The following is a 20,708-nucleotide window of genomic DNA, read 5'->3' as shown; positions in this document are numbered from 1 at the left end:
TGCCCCTCCCCTGCTCATGCTCTGTCTCTCTCTGTCAAAAATAAACATTAAAAAAATTAAAAAAAAATACGAATTTCATTCAGATTCCAGTTTTCCTAAAGAGTGTTGCTTTAAATGAAAATTACAAATTTCTGGAAATCCACCTCCTGTTGTATAAATCACGGTTTCTTTTGTCAGAAACTATGCTTCTTCGAGGCCTTAAATATTTTTTCCTCTCTGTCCTAAGGGTAATTGCCAGGTCAACTCTTTTTTTTTTCTTTTTTCTTTTTTGGAGCCAATATACGTAGTCTGTTTTAAATATGAATCCAAGTTAGTTAACATATAGTGTAATAATGATTTCAGGAAAAGAATTTAGTGCTTCATCACTTACACAGAACACCCAGTGCGCATCCCAACAAGTGTCCTCCTTAGTGCCTCGCACCCATTTAGCCCATCCGGATCAACTCTTAATACACTTCCCCAAAGCTGCAGGAGGGAGGAGCCGGCACCTCCCGCAGGTGAAGGGGGTTAGAGACCTAAATGGAAGGCTCCTTCACGGTATTCAGATTATTTCTCCCTCCAATCAGGACAACTGTGATAACCTATGAGTGAAATGTTTTGTTACAGGTTGAACCACTGACACTCTACCCACCTGCCGCTTAAATAATTCCTCAGAATGGGAAAGGTACGGATTAAGTAGAGACATAATACACACAGCGTAGAAAAAAAACTATTCTCCGGTATTTTGAGAATACTAGGTAAGAGTTACCAAATAAAGAGCAAAGTAGTTAATACCCATTTCATTTACACCGCACAACGTCAGTACTCAATGTCAGTGTTTTAAAAAAATACCCAACTTTTATCCCCAAAGTTAGAGATCTATAACAATTTATGTGGTTTTCCCAAAAAGTCCAGGACCGCCGCAGAGGCAGAGAAATCACTGACAGCTGCGTGTCTGGCGGCCACCGCGGCCACAGCGCCGGCATGCCCCCGTGGCTGCGTGCGCGCGCGACGGGGCGGGGCGGAGTCGGAGCCGGGCGCGCGCGCGCGGGGACGGGGCGGGGAGAGCCCAGAGGGCTGGCGGGCGCGCGCCCGGGGCCGTCTGGTCGGCAGGGGGCGCTGCGCACCCACGCCCCGCGCTGCCTGCCCCCGGGTGCTGTCCGCGGCGGTTCGATTGGAGCAGCCGCCGAAGAGCGCTTGGCGCCATTTTGAAGCGGAGAGGAGGAGGAACGGCCGGGCTGGCTGCGGAAGGGGAGGGGGGGGGGAGGAGGCGATTGGATGCGGCGGCGGCGGCGGATCCCGGAGAGCAGCGGAGTGAGAGGAGTAGCGAGTCCGGCACCCGGAGGTAGGAAACAATTCAGTTAACGGAAAGAAAATGTCTCTCTTCTCTGGTCTCCGTGCTCCATTTTTCAGCGCCCGCCACCGCGGCAGTGTCTGTGGCGGGGCTTAAGCGCCGCCCGCCTGCCAGCCGAGAGTCGCCTCCCGGCATCGGGGGCTGCAGCCGCCGGCTCCCTGGCGGCGGCCGGGGCCGGGAGGAGTGGGGCGCGGGCCGGGGGCGTGGGTCGGGCTGCGCGGTGGGGGTGGGGAGGGCCCCGCCGCCGGCGCGCTCCCTCCACGCCGCGGGCTCAGTCGCAGCCTCTGGAAATTAAACTTGCCGCCCTGGCCCCAGCCGGGGCGCCCGCGGCGGCGGTGGCGGCGGCCGGTGACCTTGCGCGCGGGCGGGGGTCCGCGCCCCGCAGCCGGGTCGCCAGCGCCCCGCCGCCTCCGCCTCCGCCCCTCCCCCCGCGTCCCGGCCGGCCGGCGGCTGTTTCCCGGGCGGCAGGCGGGCGGCGCGGTGCTCCTGTTGAATCCTCCCGCTGGCGGGTTTTCCCCCTTCCGGGCGAGGGGTGGGGAGCGCGGGTCCGGGCTGAACCCCGGGCGGCGTGCGGGCCTCCGGCGCCTTCGCCCCTTCGCCGGGTCCCCGCGCGCCTCGCCCGCGCCGCCCAGCCCTTTGCTCCGGGCGAGGAAACGGGCTGCTAGAGTGACATTTTTGCACTGTTACTTGCCAATCCGCCGGACATAAAGCGCGCTAACCGCGCTCTCGGAGCTGGTGCTGGGGGAACCTGAGGACCTGGTGGAGCGAGAGCGCAAGTACTGGCTGGAGAGACGACTCCTGGGCGACAACTGGGTTCTGGCTTTCCTTTAGGAAGCCGTGGAGTTGGAGTGACAATGAAAATGGTGTGCAGTTGGAAATAGTTAACATTTTTGCGCTGTTATCTTAGTGACACTTGAAAAGTTTTGGTCAGAAGAAAAATCTTGTATGTTGCCGCTGTTGTTTCTTGGTACGTACGTTCAAGCTGCGCCAAGCAGAAGTACAGTTATTTTGAGGGAGTGGATCTGAACCCTGAAATGCGGTGCCTCGCCTTCAGACTTGCCTTGTTACTGCCTTCCTTCCCGGGGAACGCGTAAACTCCGGGAAGGGTTTGAAAGAGCAGGTTGCTACCCTTTCAACACACGTTTTAAGAATCCTAACTAACCCAATAAAAGAGAACCCTTTATTTTGCTTTGAAGGATGTGCTCTGACCGCTGTTTTCACACTTTTATTATGAAGTGATGGACGGGCAGTGCTGTCCTGAACGACCCTACCCTTACTAGTTTAGGAAACTTGGGATACAGCCTTTAATTTCGAAGGCTGGCCATAGGTCTTTAGTGAGTTGGGAGTCTTCTACTGTCTTCCTAATAAACTTTAAAAATTCAAGCGTGATTGTAAGAGCGAGCTGTAAATAAATTACAATTATTTCAAACTTGCTTGGCAATACAATCATTGTTCTCAACTGACCCCTGTAAAGTTCCAAGCTAGAGCATTTTTGGTATTAACTTACGTAATAAGTAAAATAGTTAAAAACACAAAAATGGTATTAAGCAAAATAAGGGCTGGAAGGGACACTTTATATATGCAGCACATTTGTCAGAGATGTTAAGCATTTTTAGGGACAGTAAGATGAGCATTCCCGTGGTTGTATGCAGGTCAGTTTGTGGAACAGTCAATCTTGTATCACCTGGTGATAGCAGAAAACCTAATTAAAATTTATACCGGTGAATATGTAGGTGAAAGTTTCAACATGGGACTTATGTTAGATGTATTCTCAAAAGCTTAACTATAAAAAACACATCTTAGGTCCGAACGTTACTCCTTTGAAATAAACTTGCAAATACATAGAGAAAAGGTGCACTTTTGACATTCTTTGATTACTGAAGTAGCTAATTTTTTTTGCCTTTTTTTCTTTCTTTTTTTTTTTTTTTTGCTGTTTAAAAAAATTACCATTTTTGCAGCTGGGTTTTACCTTAGGGCTTAAATATTTTAAATGACAAGGTAGTATTTGGATTGGTGTTTCGTTTTAAAGAACTTTTGTGCTCTTTATTATTTTCTCCTTTTTTTGAGATTGATTCTCCTTGTATGAGCTTTGTTTTCACAGCAGCTTTTGTATTCTTCCTGTTGCTTTTATTCCTGTCTAATTATGTCTGTCTTTTCCCTCACTTTTTCCAGGAGTTGCAGGAGATAATGTGATGACAGTGATTCTTGTTGTCATGAAATGTTGCTAAGGTTATTTATTTGACAGGTAGTCTGAGCTGGCTGTTGATAGAAGTTGCTTTAATTGTTAAGTTTACTTAAAAATTGTTCTGCAGCTTTAACAGTCACAAAGAGTAACATTTTGAGGACTTGACTTTATCAATAACTTGGTAAACCTAACAATAAAGTGATACCCTGTATTAGACAGAACTTGCCCTGATGAGGAATGACACTTTATGAGGAAGGGAATATTTTGGGAAGTTGTTTTTTGTTTTTTTTTTTTTGCTTTTCCCTCTTGAAGAATTAGGATTGTCCTTTGACTTCCTCATTGCAACTTTTTTGATCATACGTGCCTAGAACTAACAATTTAACTGTGATTTGGCTTGGATGGCAAGTACTGTGTATAAGTTAGAAAAGAATAAATTTATGTTTCCTTTGTTAGTGTTAGAGAGCTATAAAGAAACTTAAAGATGATCATCACCTTAGTTATGATATGCATGAGAAATTAGGTTCAGATTGTAATTTATCCAAAGTCACAGTCATATTCATATGGTGGAATTGGGGTAACTCTTAGTTTCTCATGGAAGCTTAGAAGCTTCTATATGGTCTGTATTGTTTTGTTCAGGATTTAAGTAATATTTAAAATTCCTGCCAGATAGCGTATTATTCTTCATTCTCTTCTCCATTCATTCAATCAAGAAGTAATATTTCAAGGTTAACCATCTGTTTCAGAGTCTGGTTTTAATAATTTTTATCTGGCATTCAGTCCACTTAAGTTGTCTCAGAAGATAACCTTTTGCATGTCTCTTTTCTGGAGTTAGTTGATCTTTCGTTGTGCAACGTTACTTGACATGGCATTCATTTATTCTTCTTGAAACTTGTAAGCCAGGGTGATTTTGAGGTTAGTATTGAACTTTATTTTGTTATAAGATGGATGTGTATGACTGTATTTTTTTCACTTTCAAACTCCGTTTGCTACACCAGTCATTTGTCACTTCCAGTTAAAATAGATATTTGGATAAAATTGTGTTTGGTTTGAGTATTCCTGTTTGGAAATGTTAAAAATTCCAGAAATACTTAGTTTAAAAGTAAGCCCAGTATTTTCTCTGAAAATGTATTTACTTTTGAAGCATATTTAAGAAGCTGGCAAATGGTTCTCAGTTTTGACTCCTCAGCGTGTAGAGGTCAGCTCTTCCTCACATTATAATGTTATGAAGCTGATTATAACCATTTCCCCCTATAAATGAAAAGGGTTTTTAGCCATTTCTCACTAGTGCAAAAATAGGGTAGGTTTGTTGCTTTGAGACTGTAATTGTTTTAGGTGGGAGGGATGATCATGCACAGGGAGAAAATTATGAAGATTAAACTCAGATGAGCAAAATTTAGTTGCTTAAAGCCATTAATCTGAGATATTTAAACATATCCATAATAGTTATTGTGTTCTAACGACTAGGCATTAATAAGGCATTCTAATTACTAGGCAGTAATTAGAAGTGCTTAGTTTAGTTGCAAAACTTCTAAGTGGCTAGGGGGACTGGAGGAAGAAGACTGGTTAAAGCAGGAAGCATCTTTAAAGGGCCATGACCTGGAAGTACTCCTCTAACCTGCCTCTCCCTTTGACAGAGAATGCTTTAACCTGATTCAGTTAAAATGAACAAATGTTAAGCTCCCATATGCAGAGTGCCAGAGATGATGCAATAACAAGGACTGAGATCTTGCCTTGTAGAAGTTTAGGGTACTGGTTGGACACCTGCACCAAAGTGGTGGGAACTGAGAACCAGACAGTAAGATCCCTGCTGTTAAGGCTTCTTTGAGTAACAATTGAGGTTGCTCTTCTTTATGTGGGAGAATGAAATTAGCCAACACTAAATATAAAACTGATAGGAAGAGGGAATATAATAACCATAAGCATTGCCTCTTTCTAGGAGAGGATGGTTGGCGGGGGGGGGGGGGGGCGGGCAATAGGAAATGAGAGTTTGTGGTGCTTTGGGCAGTGTAGGGATTCTTTTTCTTTTTCATCTCAGAAGTGGTTTTAGAGTGAAGAGATCTTAAAGAAAAGCCCCAGATGTATACCCAAGATCTATTTCCACAATATATCCTCAACTAGCTGAAATTCGGTTAGGCAATTTTAGTCAGCCTTCTGATAGGAAGATGGGGGAGGGGCTGTGTGTGGATAGTTGATGGTGAGAGTCGTGGTTAAGGTTGTGGGCTTAGAGGACTTTAATTTTATACTTTAGGTTAAAAGTTATACATGTATATGATAAACATTCTGATGGCACAAAAAAGTAAAAATAAAAGCTACTTGTCCTCCCTTCCCCCCCAACAGGCAATCCACTGTTAATAGTTTCTAGAGAGTTTATTTTTCAAAAAACTTATACAAATAGTATTATATTGTACCGTCCACTTTTTTTCAACTGCAATTTACTTTTTTGCCTAGCCAATGTCACAGAGCAGTTTTCACATTGGCACATATAGATCAGCATAATTAAAAATGATTATTTTATGAGGATGTATCATGATTTTTTCTTTCGAGTGTTTAGATTGTAACAATTTACACTGACCAGTGGTTTATGAGTATGCCTGTTACATGTTCACCAACATTGGACTTTATTAAACCTTACGCTTCTTGCCAATTTGATATGAAATTTTTATCTTGTTTTGATTTACATTTCTTTGATTATGAGTGAGGGTAATCACTTTCTTTTTTCTTTTTTTGGGGGGGTATGCTTATTGGGCAGAAGTTACTTGTAGCACATACTTTAGATGGAGCTTATTTTACTTGACTCTTTCTCCCCCTCCCTCATCTAAAATGAACTGAGAGAGGTGCAATTTTTAGAGAGTTATAATATTTTTAGAGCCTGTGGCACCTTGAGGGGGGCATTGCTCTGAATGGAGAGACTACAATGCTAGACTTTGAACGACCAAGGGCCAACATTGAGCATATTGAGAGCCCTTAACTTGGTGTTAACGAGGTATATAAAGGCAGGAAGGGAGATTTGAGAGGGCAAATAAATTTTGTATAGGGCCAGCTCTGTCTTCTGTCTGCTTCTCCTGTCTCACTACTCCCTTCCACCCTCAACTGTCATTTGGTTTTTACCTGTGCTGTCATTTCGTTTGCTCCTGTTCCCTGGCAGGGGTAGCAACCTTGACCTTGTTATTTCAAGAGTTCCTCCAGAGATGAGGGACACTTCGTTTTAATTATAAGGGAAACTGATTTTGCTTCAAACCAGTCAAAGGGAGCAGTTCTCATTTCTAACATCCTTTAGATCTATTTTCTGATGTTTAGTAGTACCTTTCTGTAGTTGATATTCTCCTAGGGTGTCAGAGGCCTTACATGCTGAACTGTACAGAAATCAGGGGATGTTGGCAGGACTACATGGACTTTGTTCCTGTTTAATCCCTACGTACCACCCTCACCCCCAGCTTCACAGTTTTTTTTTTTAATGAATCTTTTTTCCTTGGGAAAAAAGTAGCCTTGGGAAGTGATAGGTTTAAAGGGCTTTTGTCTGTCACCCCCTCTGTCCCCAATCACAAATGATAACCATGTGTAAGTGATGTTAATTAATGTGACTGTGGTGATCTTTTCACAGTGCATGTGCATAGTATCAAAACATCAGGTTGCATATCTTAAATATGTACAATTTTTGTACATCAGAGATACAAAGCTGTTAAAGTTTTTGTCTAAAGTTACCGTACATGCTAGTTAACATCAGATAGCTAGTCCTTTTTCATCATTACCTCTAGCCTTGGCCAATGGTTCTCAAATGGGGTTGTTTGGGACACCCCTTCCCTCCCCAGTGCCTCACACCAGGACATTTGGCAAGGTCTGGAGACATTTTGGCTATCATAACTGGGGGAATGGGGGAGGGTGGTGCCACTGGCATCTAGTGGGTGGAGGTCAGGGATGTTAAACACCCTACATTGTGTAGGGCAACGCTCCACAACAAAAAATTATCTGGCCCAATGTATCAATAGTTCCAAGGATGAGAAACCCTGGTCTAGGTAGAATTAATCCGGGAAGCCCATAGTTAACCCCAACTCAACTGAACTAGGCCTGCCCATCAACTCTTGGTAGTAGCAATCCAGCTCTTTCAAGGCTTTCATTTAGTTTTATGCTCAAAATGGCAAGCTTTGAAATACAAGTCTTGAGCACTTTTTTTTTTTCTTTGTCTCTTTGGTAAATTTCTTTTTGGCTGTTGACTTTCCTTCTCTTCTCCCTTTATGATATAACATGATTGGGGTCAAAGCTTTGTAGTTCTAGTTGGGAGTTTGGAAGGTCACTAGCATTTAAGACTTGAACAGCAGTAGGAGCATATGTAGGCATTTGATGTAATGCTTGATGAAGCCCTTTCTAAGGAAGGCAAAAGAGCTTGGTGGTTAAGCCTGTAGACTTAGAGTCAAGACAAGACTGCCTAGGTTTTTATTCTGTCTCCATTACTAACTAGCTTTGTCACCATGGGCAAATTACTAATTTTGCTAAGCCTCAGTTTCTGAATCTGTAAAGTGGGGGATAATAGATATCTCACATTTAAAAACAGCTTAATTCAGCTATAATTCACATACAGTATAATTCACTGAATGAACGTGTACAATTGTTTTCTAGTACATTCACAAGTTTATGCAACCATCACTGCAATCTGATTGTAGAACATTTTTATCTCCCATGAGAGAAACCCCAAACGTGTTAGTTGTCACTTCCTATTACCACTAATCTCATTCGTTGTTTTTTTTTTGGGGGGGGAGGGGGGTGGGGGGCGGATAAGCCAGACCAAATGCTTACCCTGGTGCCAAGATGGTAAGTACTCAACAAAAAAACCATTAGAGGTTGGTGCAGGGATACTGTATTTGTGCCAAGTCCATTCATATCACTTTAGAGAAGGCCAAGATGGAAAATTGTTTGTTTGTTAAATGGTATATGTTATATACTATACAAGAAATTCATGCTCCAAAATATAAAGATAAAAGATATTTTTTCAATTATGAAATGTATATTCAAGTAGGAAGAAAGAAACTGGTTGTATAAAATACCAGTTATAATTAGAAAATAATTGAAAACAAGGCAGAATAAAGTGTTTTCAGGAAGGTGTAAACAAAATATCTGAAATTGGGAATTTGATAAAAGGAAATTAATCATGTCAAGCTGAGAGTACAGGAATCATGAAAAACCTCTTGAAGTGGGGGACTTTTTGGCCAAGTCTTAGATGATAAAATATGAGACTTTGACTCCTAAGAAGAGCCCTTGAAGAATGCTATACTTCTTGAGGTATTGGTGGTACCATCATCATCATCATCATTTCTTGCTGCCTCATGCTCCTGCCAAATGTTGCCTCTGGTAGCTTCATCCATGGTCTTTTTTGATGTTTCTAATCTGTTGTATTTGGGAATTTATCTAAATGCATTAAGTACAGTTTTAGTGAGAGGTTGATGTCTGTGACAAAAGGATATGAATATGTGGCCTTATGTTGTCTCTTTGAATTGCATTTTTCGTTTATTTTCTGATTTAATTGGGTTTATTGAGTAAATAGTTTCTAGGCAAATTAGGCTGATAAAAATGTTTTCTTCTTCCAGGGCTTCTACTGTGAACTATATCCCTGACCTCTCTCCTAAATATCCTGTCTTCTTTTTCTTGTATACTGTATTGGACACAATACCTCCAGTACAACATATTCAAAACTGAATTGCTTTCCTCTACCTCTGCCCTTTAACATCCTGTCTGGGTTAATAACACAGATACCTTTTTTTTAAGTTGTAAGGGATGACTAGATTTGTTATCAAGTCAGAAACCTGCAGTCTTCTTGATCTTTCTCCTTTACTTCTCATATCCAATGAATTACACATCTTGTTGATTCTGATACAGTATTTCCAAAGGTATTTATTTATTTATTTATTTATTTATTTATTTAACGTTTATTTATTTTTGAGACAGAGAGAAACAGAGCATGAACAGGGGAGGAACAGAGCAGAGAGAGAGAGGGAGACACAGAATCGGAAACAGGCTCCAGGCTCTGAGCTGTCAGCACAGAGCCCGACGCGGGGCTCGAACTCACAGACCGTGAGATCATGACCTGAGCCGAAGTCAGACGCTTAACCGACCAAGCCACCCAGGCGCCCCCAGCCCCTTTTTTTTTAAATGTTTATTTATTTTTGAGACAGAGAGAGACAGAGCATGAACAGGGGAGGAGCAGAGCAGAGAGAGAGGGAGACACAGAATCTGAAACAGGCTCCAGGCTCTGAGCTGTCACAGCACAGCTCTGAGCTGAGCCCGACGCAAAGGTTTTTTAAAACATAAATACTGTATGCATATTAGTACTTCAAAAGTGAAACAACAAAAAGAGGAAAAAAGGTACATAATCAAAAGTTTCTCATTCATAGCCTTTCCCATCTGTCTAGTTCCCAAATTTCTACAGTAGTTTACTCACGTTATTGATTTCTTACATATCCTTCTGGGGATTTAAAAAATACAGCCGTTTATAAGTACATTTATCCCATCTTTCTCTTTTCCCCTCCTCCTGCCCCCAGATGTTTTATGTTAGTGTTGGAAACTAACTGCTTTGCCTTTCTCTCTCTCTCTCTCTCTCTCTCTCTCTCTCTCTCTCTCTTTTTTTAAGTTTGTTTATTTTGAGAGAGAGTGAGAGAAAGTGAGAGGCGGAGGAGCAGAGAGAGAGGGAGAGAGAGAGAATCCTAAGCAGGCTCTGGCACTATAAGCTCGAAGCCTGATACGGGGCTCAAACTCCTGAACCTTGAGATCATGACCTGAGCTGAAGTCAGACTCTTAACAGGGCCACCCAGGTGCCCCGCCTTTTACTTCTTTTTTTTCCCACTGAACAATATACCTTGGAGATCTTAACGCAGTAGTGTGTAAAGTGCTAGTTGCTTAAGCACGCTCTCTACTTCTCTCCGCTTTTCAAAAGCTGCTGTTCCTTTTTACTTATGAACCACAGTTTAACTGGTAGTATAAAACACCAGTTATCATAAAATAATTTAAAAGAAGGCGGAATAAAGTATTTTCTTTTAAAGCCCATTGGTGGACAGCTGTATTGTTTTCAGTGTTTACTATTATAAAAATTATAAGAATCTTGCATCAAGCAACACTGTTGCATATATCATTCTGTACATATGCCCATGTGTCTGTAGGATAAATTCCTAGAAGTGGAATTGCTGGGTCAAAGAATATAACAGGTATAATTTTGATATTGTTAAATTGTGTTTCATAGACGTTGTAACAGTAACGTGTATATGAGAATACTTGTTTCCCTATACCCTTGCCAGCACAGTGTGTAATCAAGCTTTTTGGATTTGTGCCAATACGATAGGCGAAAAATGGTATCTCAGTGTAGTTTTAATTAATATTTCTCTTACAAGTGAAGCCAAGCATCTTTTCATATGGTTAAGAGCCCTCTATATTATTTTTTTTTTCCTGTGAACTCTCTGATTTTAATCTTTACCCATTTTTTTCTGTCCATTTGGGGATTCTTAAATTTCTCTTCAGTCCCTGTTCCATTGGTTGGTTTAGTAAATGTAAACATGACTTGCTTGTTTGCCTGCATTTGTCTTCTGACAGGTATCTGCTTACACCATCACTCCCTTCTAGGCTATCTCTTAGACTATTAACAGAGTGATATTTCTAATCATGAATTTGAGTGTGTCATTTCCTTGCTTTAAACTCTTCAGTGGCTCTTCACGCCCTTTGTAATCCAAGTATTTTAGTATTGGCGTGGTATCTACCTGCCTTGCCAGCATTTCATGTCACTTTGTGTTAGGCTCGCTCAGCTCCCAAAACACTGCTCATAGCTCCCTACTGTGTTGGACCTTTTGTCTCTGTGTCTTTACATGCGGTATTTCTCTTCTTGCAGTGGTCATTCCTGCTTGTTCACATGTCATCCTCTACCTAATGGAAAGGTTTTTCTGATACATGACTCTTCTTTTGGGTAACGTGTTGTGCTCTTTTCCCCTTCTCACAAGACCCTGTGTATACCTTTATAATGGAAACCGTCATGTCACGTGTTGTTCTTATTTGTGTGTTTTTTGCCCTTACACGGTTAACCTTTGAGGCCATGAACTTATAGTTATTTTGGAACCTAGCAGAATATTTGGCACTGGTAGATGATTAATATTTACTGAATACACACAAATGTATGTATATATACGCTAAATATAAGTCTGGACAACCCAAGACTAAGTGGAAAAAGGGAAAATTAATACAGTGAGCTCATGAATTGTTTTTAAATTTATTTTTGATTTACTTATATATGTATTATATATTCTATATATTTATGTTCTATATTTGCATATATTTATGTTAAGGTGTAAACTAAATACAGTGAAATGTACAGATCTCACTTTGATGAGATCAATACCCAGTGCCCAAAAGATGATATTGAGCATTTTTGTCATCCCAAAAGGTTCCCTCTTTGCCTTTTTTATCCAGTTCCCTCTTCCCCAAGCACTCTGATATCTAACAAGGTAGATTAGTTTTGTTATGTGTTCATGCAGTGTGCTTTTTTGCATTTAGCTTCTTTTGCTTAGCATTTCCAGATTTATCCATGAAGTGGAATATATCAGTTTTTCTTTTTATTGCTTAATTAAATTAAATTGGATGAATATACCACAGTTTATCTTTTCTTCTGTTGATGAACATTTGAGTTGCTTCCAATTTTTTACCATTAAGAATAAGACCTATGCGTGTCTTCTTGCAAACAGTTGTTTTCATTTTTCTTGAGTAAATACCTAGGAATGGAATTGTGAGTTTATAGGCAGATGTGTGTTTAACTATGTCAGAAATTCCCACATTTTCAAAGTGATTTTCTACTTTATATTCCCACCATGAATATATGAGAATTCTAGTTGCTCTACATTCTTGCCAACGTTTGGATAATCAGTCTTAATTTTAGCCATTTATAAGGTATGAAATGGTTTCTCATTGTGGTTTCATTTTGGATTTCCTTGGTGGCTAATGATGTTGAGTAGCTTTTCATACAGCTATTGATAATGAGTGTATTTTCTTTTGTGAATTTGTCTTCCAAGTTTTCTGCGTGTTTAAAAAATTGGTTATCTTTTTATTGGTGTGTAATATAGTCTGGATACAAGTTGTCAGATCAATGTGTTAAGAGTATTTTCTCCTAATTTGTAGTTTGTCTTGTTTTTAACTTAATAGTGTATTTTGACAAAGTCTAAATAATCAAGTTTTTTCTTTAATAGATATGCCTTTTAGGGTGCCTGGGTGGATCAGTCTGTTGGGCGTCCGAATTTGGCTCAGGTCATGATCTCGAGTTCATGGGATTGAGCCCTGTGTTGGGCTCCGTGCTGACAGCTCAGAGCCTGGAGCCTGCTTCAGATTCTGTGTCTCCCTCTCTCTCTGCCCCTCTCCCGCTCATGTTCTGTCTCTGTTTTTCTCAAAAATAAACAAACGTTAAAAAAATGAAAAAAAAATAGATTATGTTTTTTGAGTCGTAAGAAGCTCTGCCTATCCAAAAGTCATGAAAATAATTTCTTGTGCTTTCTTTTAGAAGTTTCATAGTCTTAGCCTTTACCTATAAGGCTATGATCCATCTTGAATTATTTTGCACGGTGTGAAGTAGGAGGTTAAAGTTCATTTTTAAAAATACATTTATCCAATTCCAACACCATTGTTTGGAAAAAAAAACAAAAACGAAACACCTTTTCTTTGCTGCAGTGATTAGCCTTTGTGTCTTTATTCAGAATCCTTTGAACTTACATGTGTAGGTCTATTTCTGGACTCAATTCTGTTTCATTGATCTATTTGTTTCTCCTATGCCAGTGTCACAGTGTCTCTATTACCATAACTTTTGGAATCAAATAGTGTGAATCCTCCAACATTGTTTGGCCGGTCTCATTCTTTTGTGTTTCAGGGTCTCAATTTCTATAAAAAGAAAGTCTTTTGGGATTTTGATTGGGATTGTGTTGCTCTGTAGATATATATAGGGAAAACTGATCTGTACCAATATTGAATGTGGTAGTTAGCCTCTCACATGGTTCCCATTGATCCCTGTCTGGTATTTGCACTGTTTCATAGGCCAACTTGCACATTGATTAGGGTTGATGTGTGTGATCAATAGGGTATGGGAAAAGTGATGGTATGTCACTTCTAAAATTAGGTTAAAAAAAGATACAGTGGCTTGTTACTGGTCTTTTCCTCATCACTCACTGTAGAAAAAACCAGATGCCATATTGTAGAGAGACCCAATGTCAAGACCGTGAAGGGTCTGAGTTTTTACCCTACTTGCAGGCTCTCAAGTTAGCTTACTACAGTTTCATGGGTGCTGATAAAAGACATGAGGCCCCTGGGTCAGATTGGAAAGACTGTCACAATTACAGGAGGAGTAGCTAGGGTTTTGGCATTTTTGCACCAGTTCCTTGAGTTCCATTTCACACCTGGTAACATGAAGAGGGCCAGATGACACCTACATATGCAGTGGGCTATGTTTCAGGAGAGGAACTTTGGACATGGGGAACCTGGATAGTTTTATTTATTTTTTTTTATGTTTTAAATGTTTATTTTGAGAGACAGCATGAACAAGGAGAGGGACAGAGAGAGAGAGAGAGAGAGGCAGAGGGAACAAGGGAGAGAGAATCCCAAGCATGGAACCTGATGTGGACTTGATCTCATAAACCATGAGATCATGACCTGAGCCGAAATCCACGGTCAAATGCTTAACCTACTGAGGCCACCCAGGCACCCCAAAACTGGATATTTTTAGATGTGCAGTAAGCATACCTGCTCTTTGCTTTGGAGGTGACTTTCTTTATCTTCTAAGTCCGTTCATTTTATAGATACCTTTGAAACATAGTTTAGAACAAAGGGCAGTCCATACTCAGTTGCAAAATGTGCAGAAATGTAGGTCCCATGGATTATTGTCTCCTAACATCTACGTGACAAAGAACTGAGGCTTTCTGCCAATAGCCTTGAGTGACCTTAGAAGCAGATCCTCCTCTAGCCTTCAGTTGACTATTATTTATTTGACTACAGTCTCATCAGAGACCCTTGATCCAGACCCACCAGCTAAGCTGCTTCTGGATTCCTGACCCTTAGAAACTGAGATAATTTTGTTTCAGCTGTTAAGTTTTGGGATTGTTTCTTACACAGCGATGACTAATACAGTTGTATATCTCTCCTTTTATTTAGTTCATCTTTAACATGTGTTGTAAACGTGTGTGGAAGATCTCTACATCAACCTACTAAAAGGGATTTTTACATATTAATATGTTAACATATCAATCATATAATGTGATGTTATGTTAATGTGTTAATTTATATACAGGTAATAAAAAGTAACATTTTGGGGCACCTGGGTGGCTCAGTCCATTAAGCGTCTGACTTCGGTTCAGGTCATGATCCTACTGCTTGTGAGTTGGAGCCCCGTGTTGGGCTCTGTGCTGACAGTTCAGAGCCTGGAGCCTGCTTCAGATTCTGTCTCTGTTTCTCTCCCCCTTGCCTGCTTGCGCTCTTTCTTTCTCAAATATAAATATTAAAAAAATCTTTTAGGGGCGCCTGGGTGGCTCAGTTGGTCAAGTGTCCAACTTTGGCTCAGGTCATGATCTCACAGTTTGTGGGTTCGAGCCCTGCGTCAGGCCTTGTGTTGACAGTTCAGCGCCTGGAGCCTGCTTCAGATTCTGTGTCCGCACCCCTCCCCTGTTTGCATTCTGTCTCTCACTCTCTCAAAACTAAATAAAACATTAAAAAATTTTTTTTAGACAGTAACATTTTAATGTTCTCTGTAGAGATCTTGCATGTATTAAAAATCTTTTTGATGCTATTACAAATGAAATTTTGTAAATGTTCTTTGTATACAAAAATGCCATAGTTACTTTAAATTGAGTTCAGATTCGTTTAGTTCCAGGACTCTTTGCAGATTCTTTAGGACTTTCTTTACAAAAATAGTCAGATAATTTGTGAATAAGACCGTTTTATTCCTTCCTTTTCTCATCTTACAAGCTTTTTCTTTGTCTTGCCTTATTGCACCATCTCTCATTTTCAGTCTAATGTTAAAGAGCAATGGTGAGAATGGACATCCTTGTCTCGTTCCTGATCTTAAGGGAAAACATTGTCCTTCACCATAAAATAGGATGTCAGCAGTGGGGTTTTTTTGTAGATTAAAAGAAATCAGATGGAAGATACTCCCTGTTTTACTGAAACTTTTAAATTATGAATGGGTGTTAAATATTGTCACACATCCCCCCCCCCTTTTTTTGTATTTAGTGAGATGATTGTATGGCTTTTATTCTTTATTCTGTTATTTATTTTGGTGAAATATATTTACTGATTTTTTTTTTCTAAAGGAAAGTTTTTTAATGTTTATTATTGAGAGACAGAGAGAAACAGAGCATGAGCAGGGGAGGGGCAGAGAGAAGAGGAGACACAGAATCCGAAGCAGGCTCCAGGCTCTGAGCTGTCAGCACAGAGCCCGACAGGCCTTGAACTCACAATCCGCAAGATCATGACCTGAGCCACCCAGGTGCCCCTATTTATTGATTTTTGAAAGTGATACCAATCTTGCATTTCTGGGATAACCTTACATGATCATGATGTTTTGTCCACTTACCTGTTTTTGGGTTTGTTTTGTTAAGGATGTCTGTGTTCTTGATAAATATGGTTTATGATGCTTTTTTTTTTTTTTTTTTTTTAAATTTTATTTTTGAGAGCAAGAGAGAGCGCGTGCCAGCAGGGAAGGGGCAGAGAGGGAGACCCAGAATCCTAATTAGGCTCCAGGCTCCCAGCTGTCAGCATAGAGCCTGGTGTGGGGCTCGAACTCACCAACTGTGAGATCATGACCTGAGCCAAAGTCAAGCAGTTTGTGGGTTATTTAAGTTACCAAATCTTTTGGCATATGGTTTATAATTTTCCATTGTGATCCTTTTAATGCCTGCAGGATTTGTCATGATTGGTCTTTTATTCCTGATGTTGGTAGTTTGTATTTTACTTTCTTCTGTTCTTCGTCATTCATGCTAGGGCTTAGCAATGTTATTTCTTTTCACAGCTTTTGGTTGGCTTCTGGTTTTATCTTGATAATTCCTTCATTCTTTTTTCTGTTGGTTTAATATTTTTTTCTAGCTTTTTTGAAAAAAAAATTAAGCTTTATTTTTGAGAGGGGGAGAGAGAGAGAGAGAGAGAGAGAGGGAGGGAGAGGGAGGGAGGGAGGGAGAGAGAGGGAAGAGCAGAGAGAGGGAGACAGAATCCGAAGCAGGCTCCAGGCTCTGAGCTGTCAGCACAGAGTCCGACGCGGGGCTCGACCTCTGACCTGAGCTGAAGTCGGATGCCCAACTGACTGAGCCACCCAGGTGCCTCTTTTCTGGCTTTATGTCTAAATGTGGAAATTTAGACATTTAAACTTAAGACTTTGTGTTTAAATATAAGTACTTGAAGCTATCCTTTCTTCTCTAAGCATTGCTTAATTGCATGTTTAATGTTTACATATTGTATTTTCATTATCAGTTAAAAATATTTTCTAAATTTCTTTGTGATTTCTTTGACTCATGGAGTATTTAGAAACATGTTGCTTGATTTCCAGGTATTTTGAGTTTTCATAGATAGTTTCTTAGAGTTGAATGCTAATATGATTCTGTTGGGGTCAGAGAACATACTCTAAAATTTCTGCCTTTTGAAATTTGAGACTCATTTTATGATGCAGTATATGCTCTATGATACAGTTGGGTCAGATTGGTTAATAGTGTTTAAGTCATCTATATCATAATCAAAACTTTTTCTCTATATATAAAAAATATTTTAGGGGTGCCCATACCCTGCTTGCACTCAGTCTCAAAATAAACAAACATAAAAATATTTAAAATAAAATATTAAAAAATACGTAACATAAAAGGTGACAGTAAAGGATGGGAGAAAAAAACAGGTTAAAAAAATACAACACATAGCAAACAACAGACTTGATTAAAAAAATACAACACACGTAGCAAATAACAGACTTAAATTCAACCATATAAATATTGTTAAATACAATGTTTCCTAAAACTCCAAAGACAGAAATTGCTATATAAGTAGGTTTAATATTAAAAAAACAAAATGAGGGGTTCCTGGATGGTTCAGTCGGTTGTGCATCCATCTCGATTTCGGCTCAGGTTATGATCTCTTGGTTGGTGGGGTCAAGCCCCCCAGCGCTGAGCCTGCTTGGGATTCTCTCTCTCCCTCTTCCCCTGTGTCTCTCTCCTCTGCCCCTCCCCCATGCATACACACACGGCCACACACACTCTCTCTCTCTCAAAATAAATACTTAAAGAAAATAAATGAATGAGATCTTGGCCTTTTGCGACAACATGGATGCTAATAAGTTAAAGACAAATGCCAAATGATGTCTTTTATATGAGGAATCTAAAAAAAAATTAAACAGCAGAAACAAACCCATAAATACAGAGAACTGATGGCTGCCAGAGGGGTGGAGGGTGAGGGGATAGGCAAAATGGGTGAGGGAAACTGGGAGATACAGGCTTCCAGTTAAGGAATCATTAAGTCATAAGGATAAAAGGTACAGCATAGGGAATATAGTTTTTGGTACTGTAATAGTATTGTGACAGATGAACTATACTTGCAATGAGGATAGCATAACATAAACTTGCCATATAACTATATTGTACACTTGAAACTAATGTAACATTGTATGTTTACTATATCAATAAAAAAAGAAACATTTTTAAAAATGAAAAGAAAGTCCACTAAATATATGCTGTATATCAGAGATGCATTTTAAGAACAAAAACACAAGTCAGGTTAAAAGTGTAATAATGAAAATCATACATCATGAATGTAAATTGTAAACACAGGAGAAGTTGTGTACTTACATTAATAACAGAAAAAAATGTAACTTCAGGTGTGCCTGGGTGGCTCAGTTGGTTAAACATCTGACTTTGGCTCAGGTCACGATCTTGTGGTTTGTGAGTTTGAGTGTCTTCTCGGGCCCTGTGTCGACAGCTCAGAGCCTGGAGCCTGCTTCAGATTCTGTCTCACTTTCTCTCTGCCCTTCCCTTGCTTATATTCTGTCTCTTTCTCAAAAATAAATAAACATTAAGAAAAATCTTTTTATTAAAAAAAAGGGGGGGGTGGTTAACTTCAGTAAAGAATTATCAAAGGTAAAAAGGTCAATTCATCCAGAAGGCATACCAATACTAAATGAGAATCCACCTAATACCAGAGAGCCTGAGGCAAAAACTGCATTAAGGAAACACATGAAGCAAAAGCTGATTAAGTTACAGATATAAAAGTTATAGGAGAAATGAAGAAATCTACAATTATAGCTGGGAGTTATGATACCCCTCTCTTAACAAGTGAAATGGATATAAAATAACCTACAGAAATACAGATCAGAGATCAGCAAACTACAGGGCAGATCCATGGCCCTCTGCCTGCCTTTATAAGTAAAGTTTTATTAGAACACTGCCATGCCTATTCATTTCCATATTGCCATGGCTGTTTTCACACTACAATAAGAGAAAAGCCACTGCAAGGGCTATAATCCACAAAACCCAAAATATTTTTTTAAAGTTGTTTGAGAGAGAGAGAGACTGCAGGCAAGTGGAGGAGGGGCAGAGAAAGAGGGAGAGAGAATCCCAAGCAAGCTCCATGCTGTTAGTGCAGGGACTGATGTGGGCTTGAGCCAGCGAACTATGAGAACATGACCTGAGCTGAAATCAAGAGTCGTATGCTTAACTGAGCCACCCAGTTGCCCCTATTTTAAATCTTCTATTGGCTTTTTAAGCTAAACTGCTTTGTAATTTTTTAGTGGTTGCTCTAGGAATTACAGTATTCATGATTAACTTTTACATTTTATTTTGCACTAACATGCTATTTCATGTAAAATGAAAGAACTTTACAAAGTATAATTATATTTGACCTTTGTGCTGTTGGTGTGCTATTTTTTGCTTCAGCACAGTGCTCTGTTTGCTTTAGTCACTGGTCTCTTGAAGAATTTCAGAGAAAATAAATGAGATAGTCCTTGGTATATACCTACATATTATTTCAGGTTTTCTTTCTTTCTTTCTTTCTTTCTTTCTTTCTTTCTTTCTTTCTTTCTTTCTTTCTTTCTTTCTTTCTTTCTGTGTACATCTAAGTTTTGACTGACGTCATTTCCCTTCAGCTTGAACAACTTCCATTAACATTGCATAACGCATAAATCAATTGATAAAGTCTTGAGTCTTAGTTGAATATGTTTTTTAAGAATATTTTTGCTGGATATAGATTCTGGGTTGATAGTCTTTTTCTTTAATTACTTTTTTTTTCTTTAATTACTTTAAAGATGTATATTGTCTTTTGGTTTCCATTGTGTCTTCAATTTTCAATAATTTGATTTATATTTTTTCTTTTCCTTTTTTTTTTCTGCTACTATGTTTAGAGTTAGCTGAGCTTATTAGATTTGTAATTTGATATTTTTCACCAAATGTGGGACATCTTAACCATTATTTAAAAATACGTTCCCTGGTCTGCTGTCTCCGCTCCATTTGAGATTCTTGTTATTCTGCTTAAAATTGTACTATAGGTCTCTAAGTCTGTTAACTTTTTAAAATCTTTTCCCCTCAGTTCTTTAGATTGAATAATTTCTACTGCTCTGTCTTCAAGGTCACTGACTCTTTTTTGTGTTTTTTTTTTAATTTGCTTTTAAGTATCCCTGCCCAAATCTTTTTTTTTCTTTTCTTTCATTTTTCAGCTTTATTGAGCTGTAATTAACAAATAACATTTTGTAAATTTAAGGTGTACAGCATGATAGTTTGATACATGTATATATATGAAATGATTACTATAGTAAGGTTAGTTAACACATCCATCACCTCACATAGCTAACATTTTCTGTGTGTTGTGAAAACATTTAAGATTTATTCTTAGCAGTTTTCAATTATATAATATGTATGGGATTATTAACTGTAGTCACCATGCTGTACGTGAGATTCTCAGAATTTATTAATTTTATAACTGAAAGTTTTTACTCTTCAACAAAGTCTCCCCATTTCTCCCACACCCCAGCCCCTTGCAACCACCAATTTACTCTCTATGAGAGTTCTCCTTTTTCAGATTTCACATATATGTGAGACTATTTGGTATTTCTTTCTCTGATTCATTTCATTTCGCACAGTGCCTTCAGGTTGCATCCATGTTGTTGTAGATGGCAAGATTTCCTTCTTTTGCTTGACTGAATGAATGCATTTCATGATATACACATAC

The 20,708-nt window shown here is 39.5% G+C and overlaps 1 protein-coding gene across 6 annotated transcripts in view; it reads left to right on the top strand.

The window, feature by feature from the left end:
- Positions 1 to 1,205: 1,205 nt before the first annotated feature.
- Positions 1,206 to 20,708, top strand: part of PDS5B (PDS5 cohesin associated factor B) — a 192,253-nt gene continuing 172,750 nt past the window's right edge. For all 6 annotated transcript variants that reach the window (XM_058687917.1, XM_058687906.1, XM_058687927.1 and 3 more), the window contains exon 1: positions 1,206 to 1,324. The gene's annotated coding sequence lies outside the window, so the exon portion shown is untranslated. The remainder of the gene's footprint in view (positions 1,325 to 20,708) is intronic.

This window comes from Neofelis nebulosa, chromosome 1 (assembly GCF_028018385.1).
Source record: "Neofelis nebulosa isolate mNeoNeb1 chromosome 1, mNeoNeb1.pri, whole genome shotgun sequence".
Taxonomy (NCBI): domain Eukaryota; kingdom Metazoa; phylum Chordata; class Mammalia; order Carnivora; family Felidae; genus Neofelis; species Neofelis nebulosa.
The sequence above is the reverse complement of the archived record's forward strand: the minus strand, read 5'-3'. Positions and strand labels throughout refer to the sequence as shown.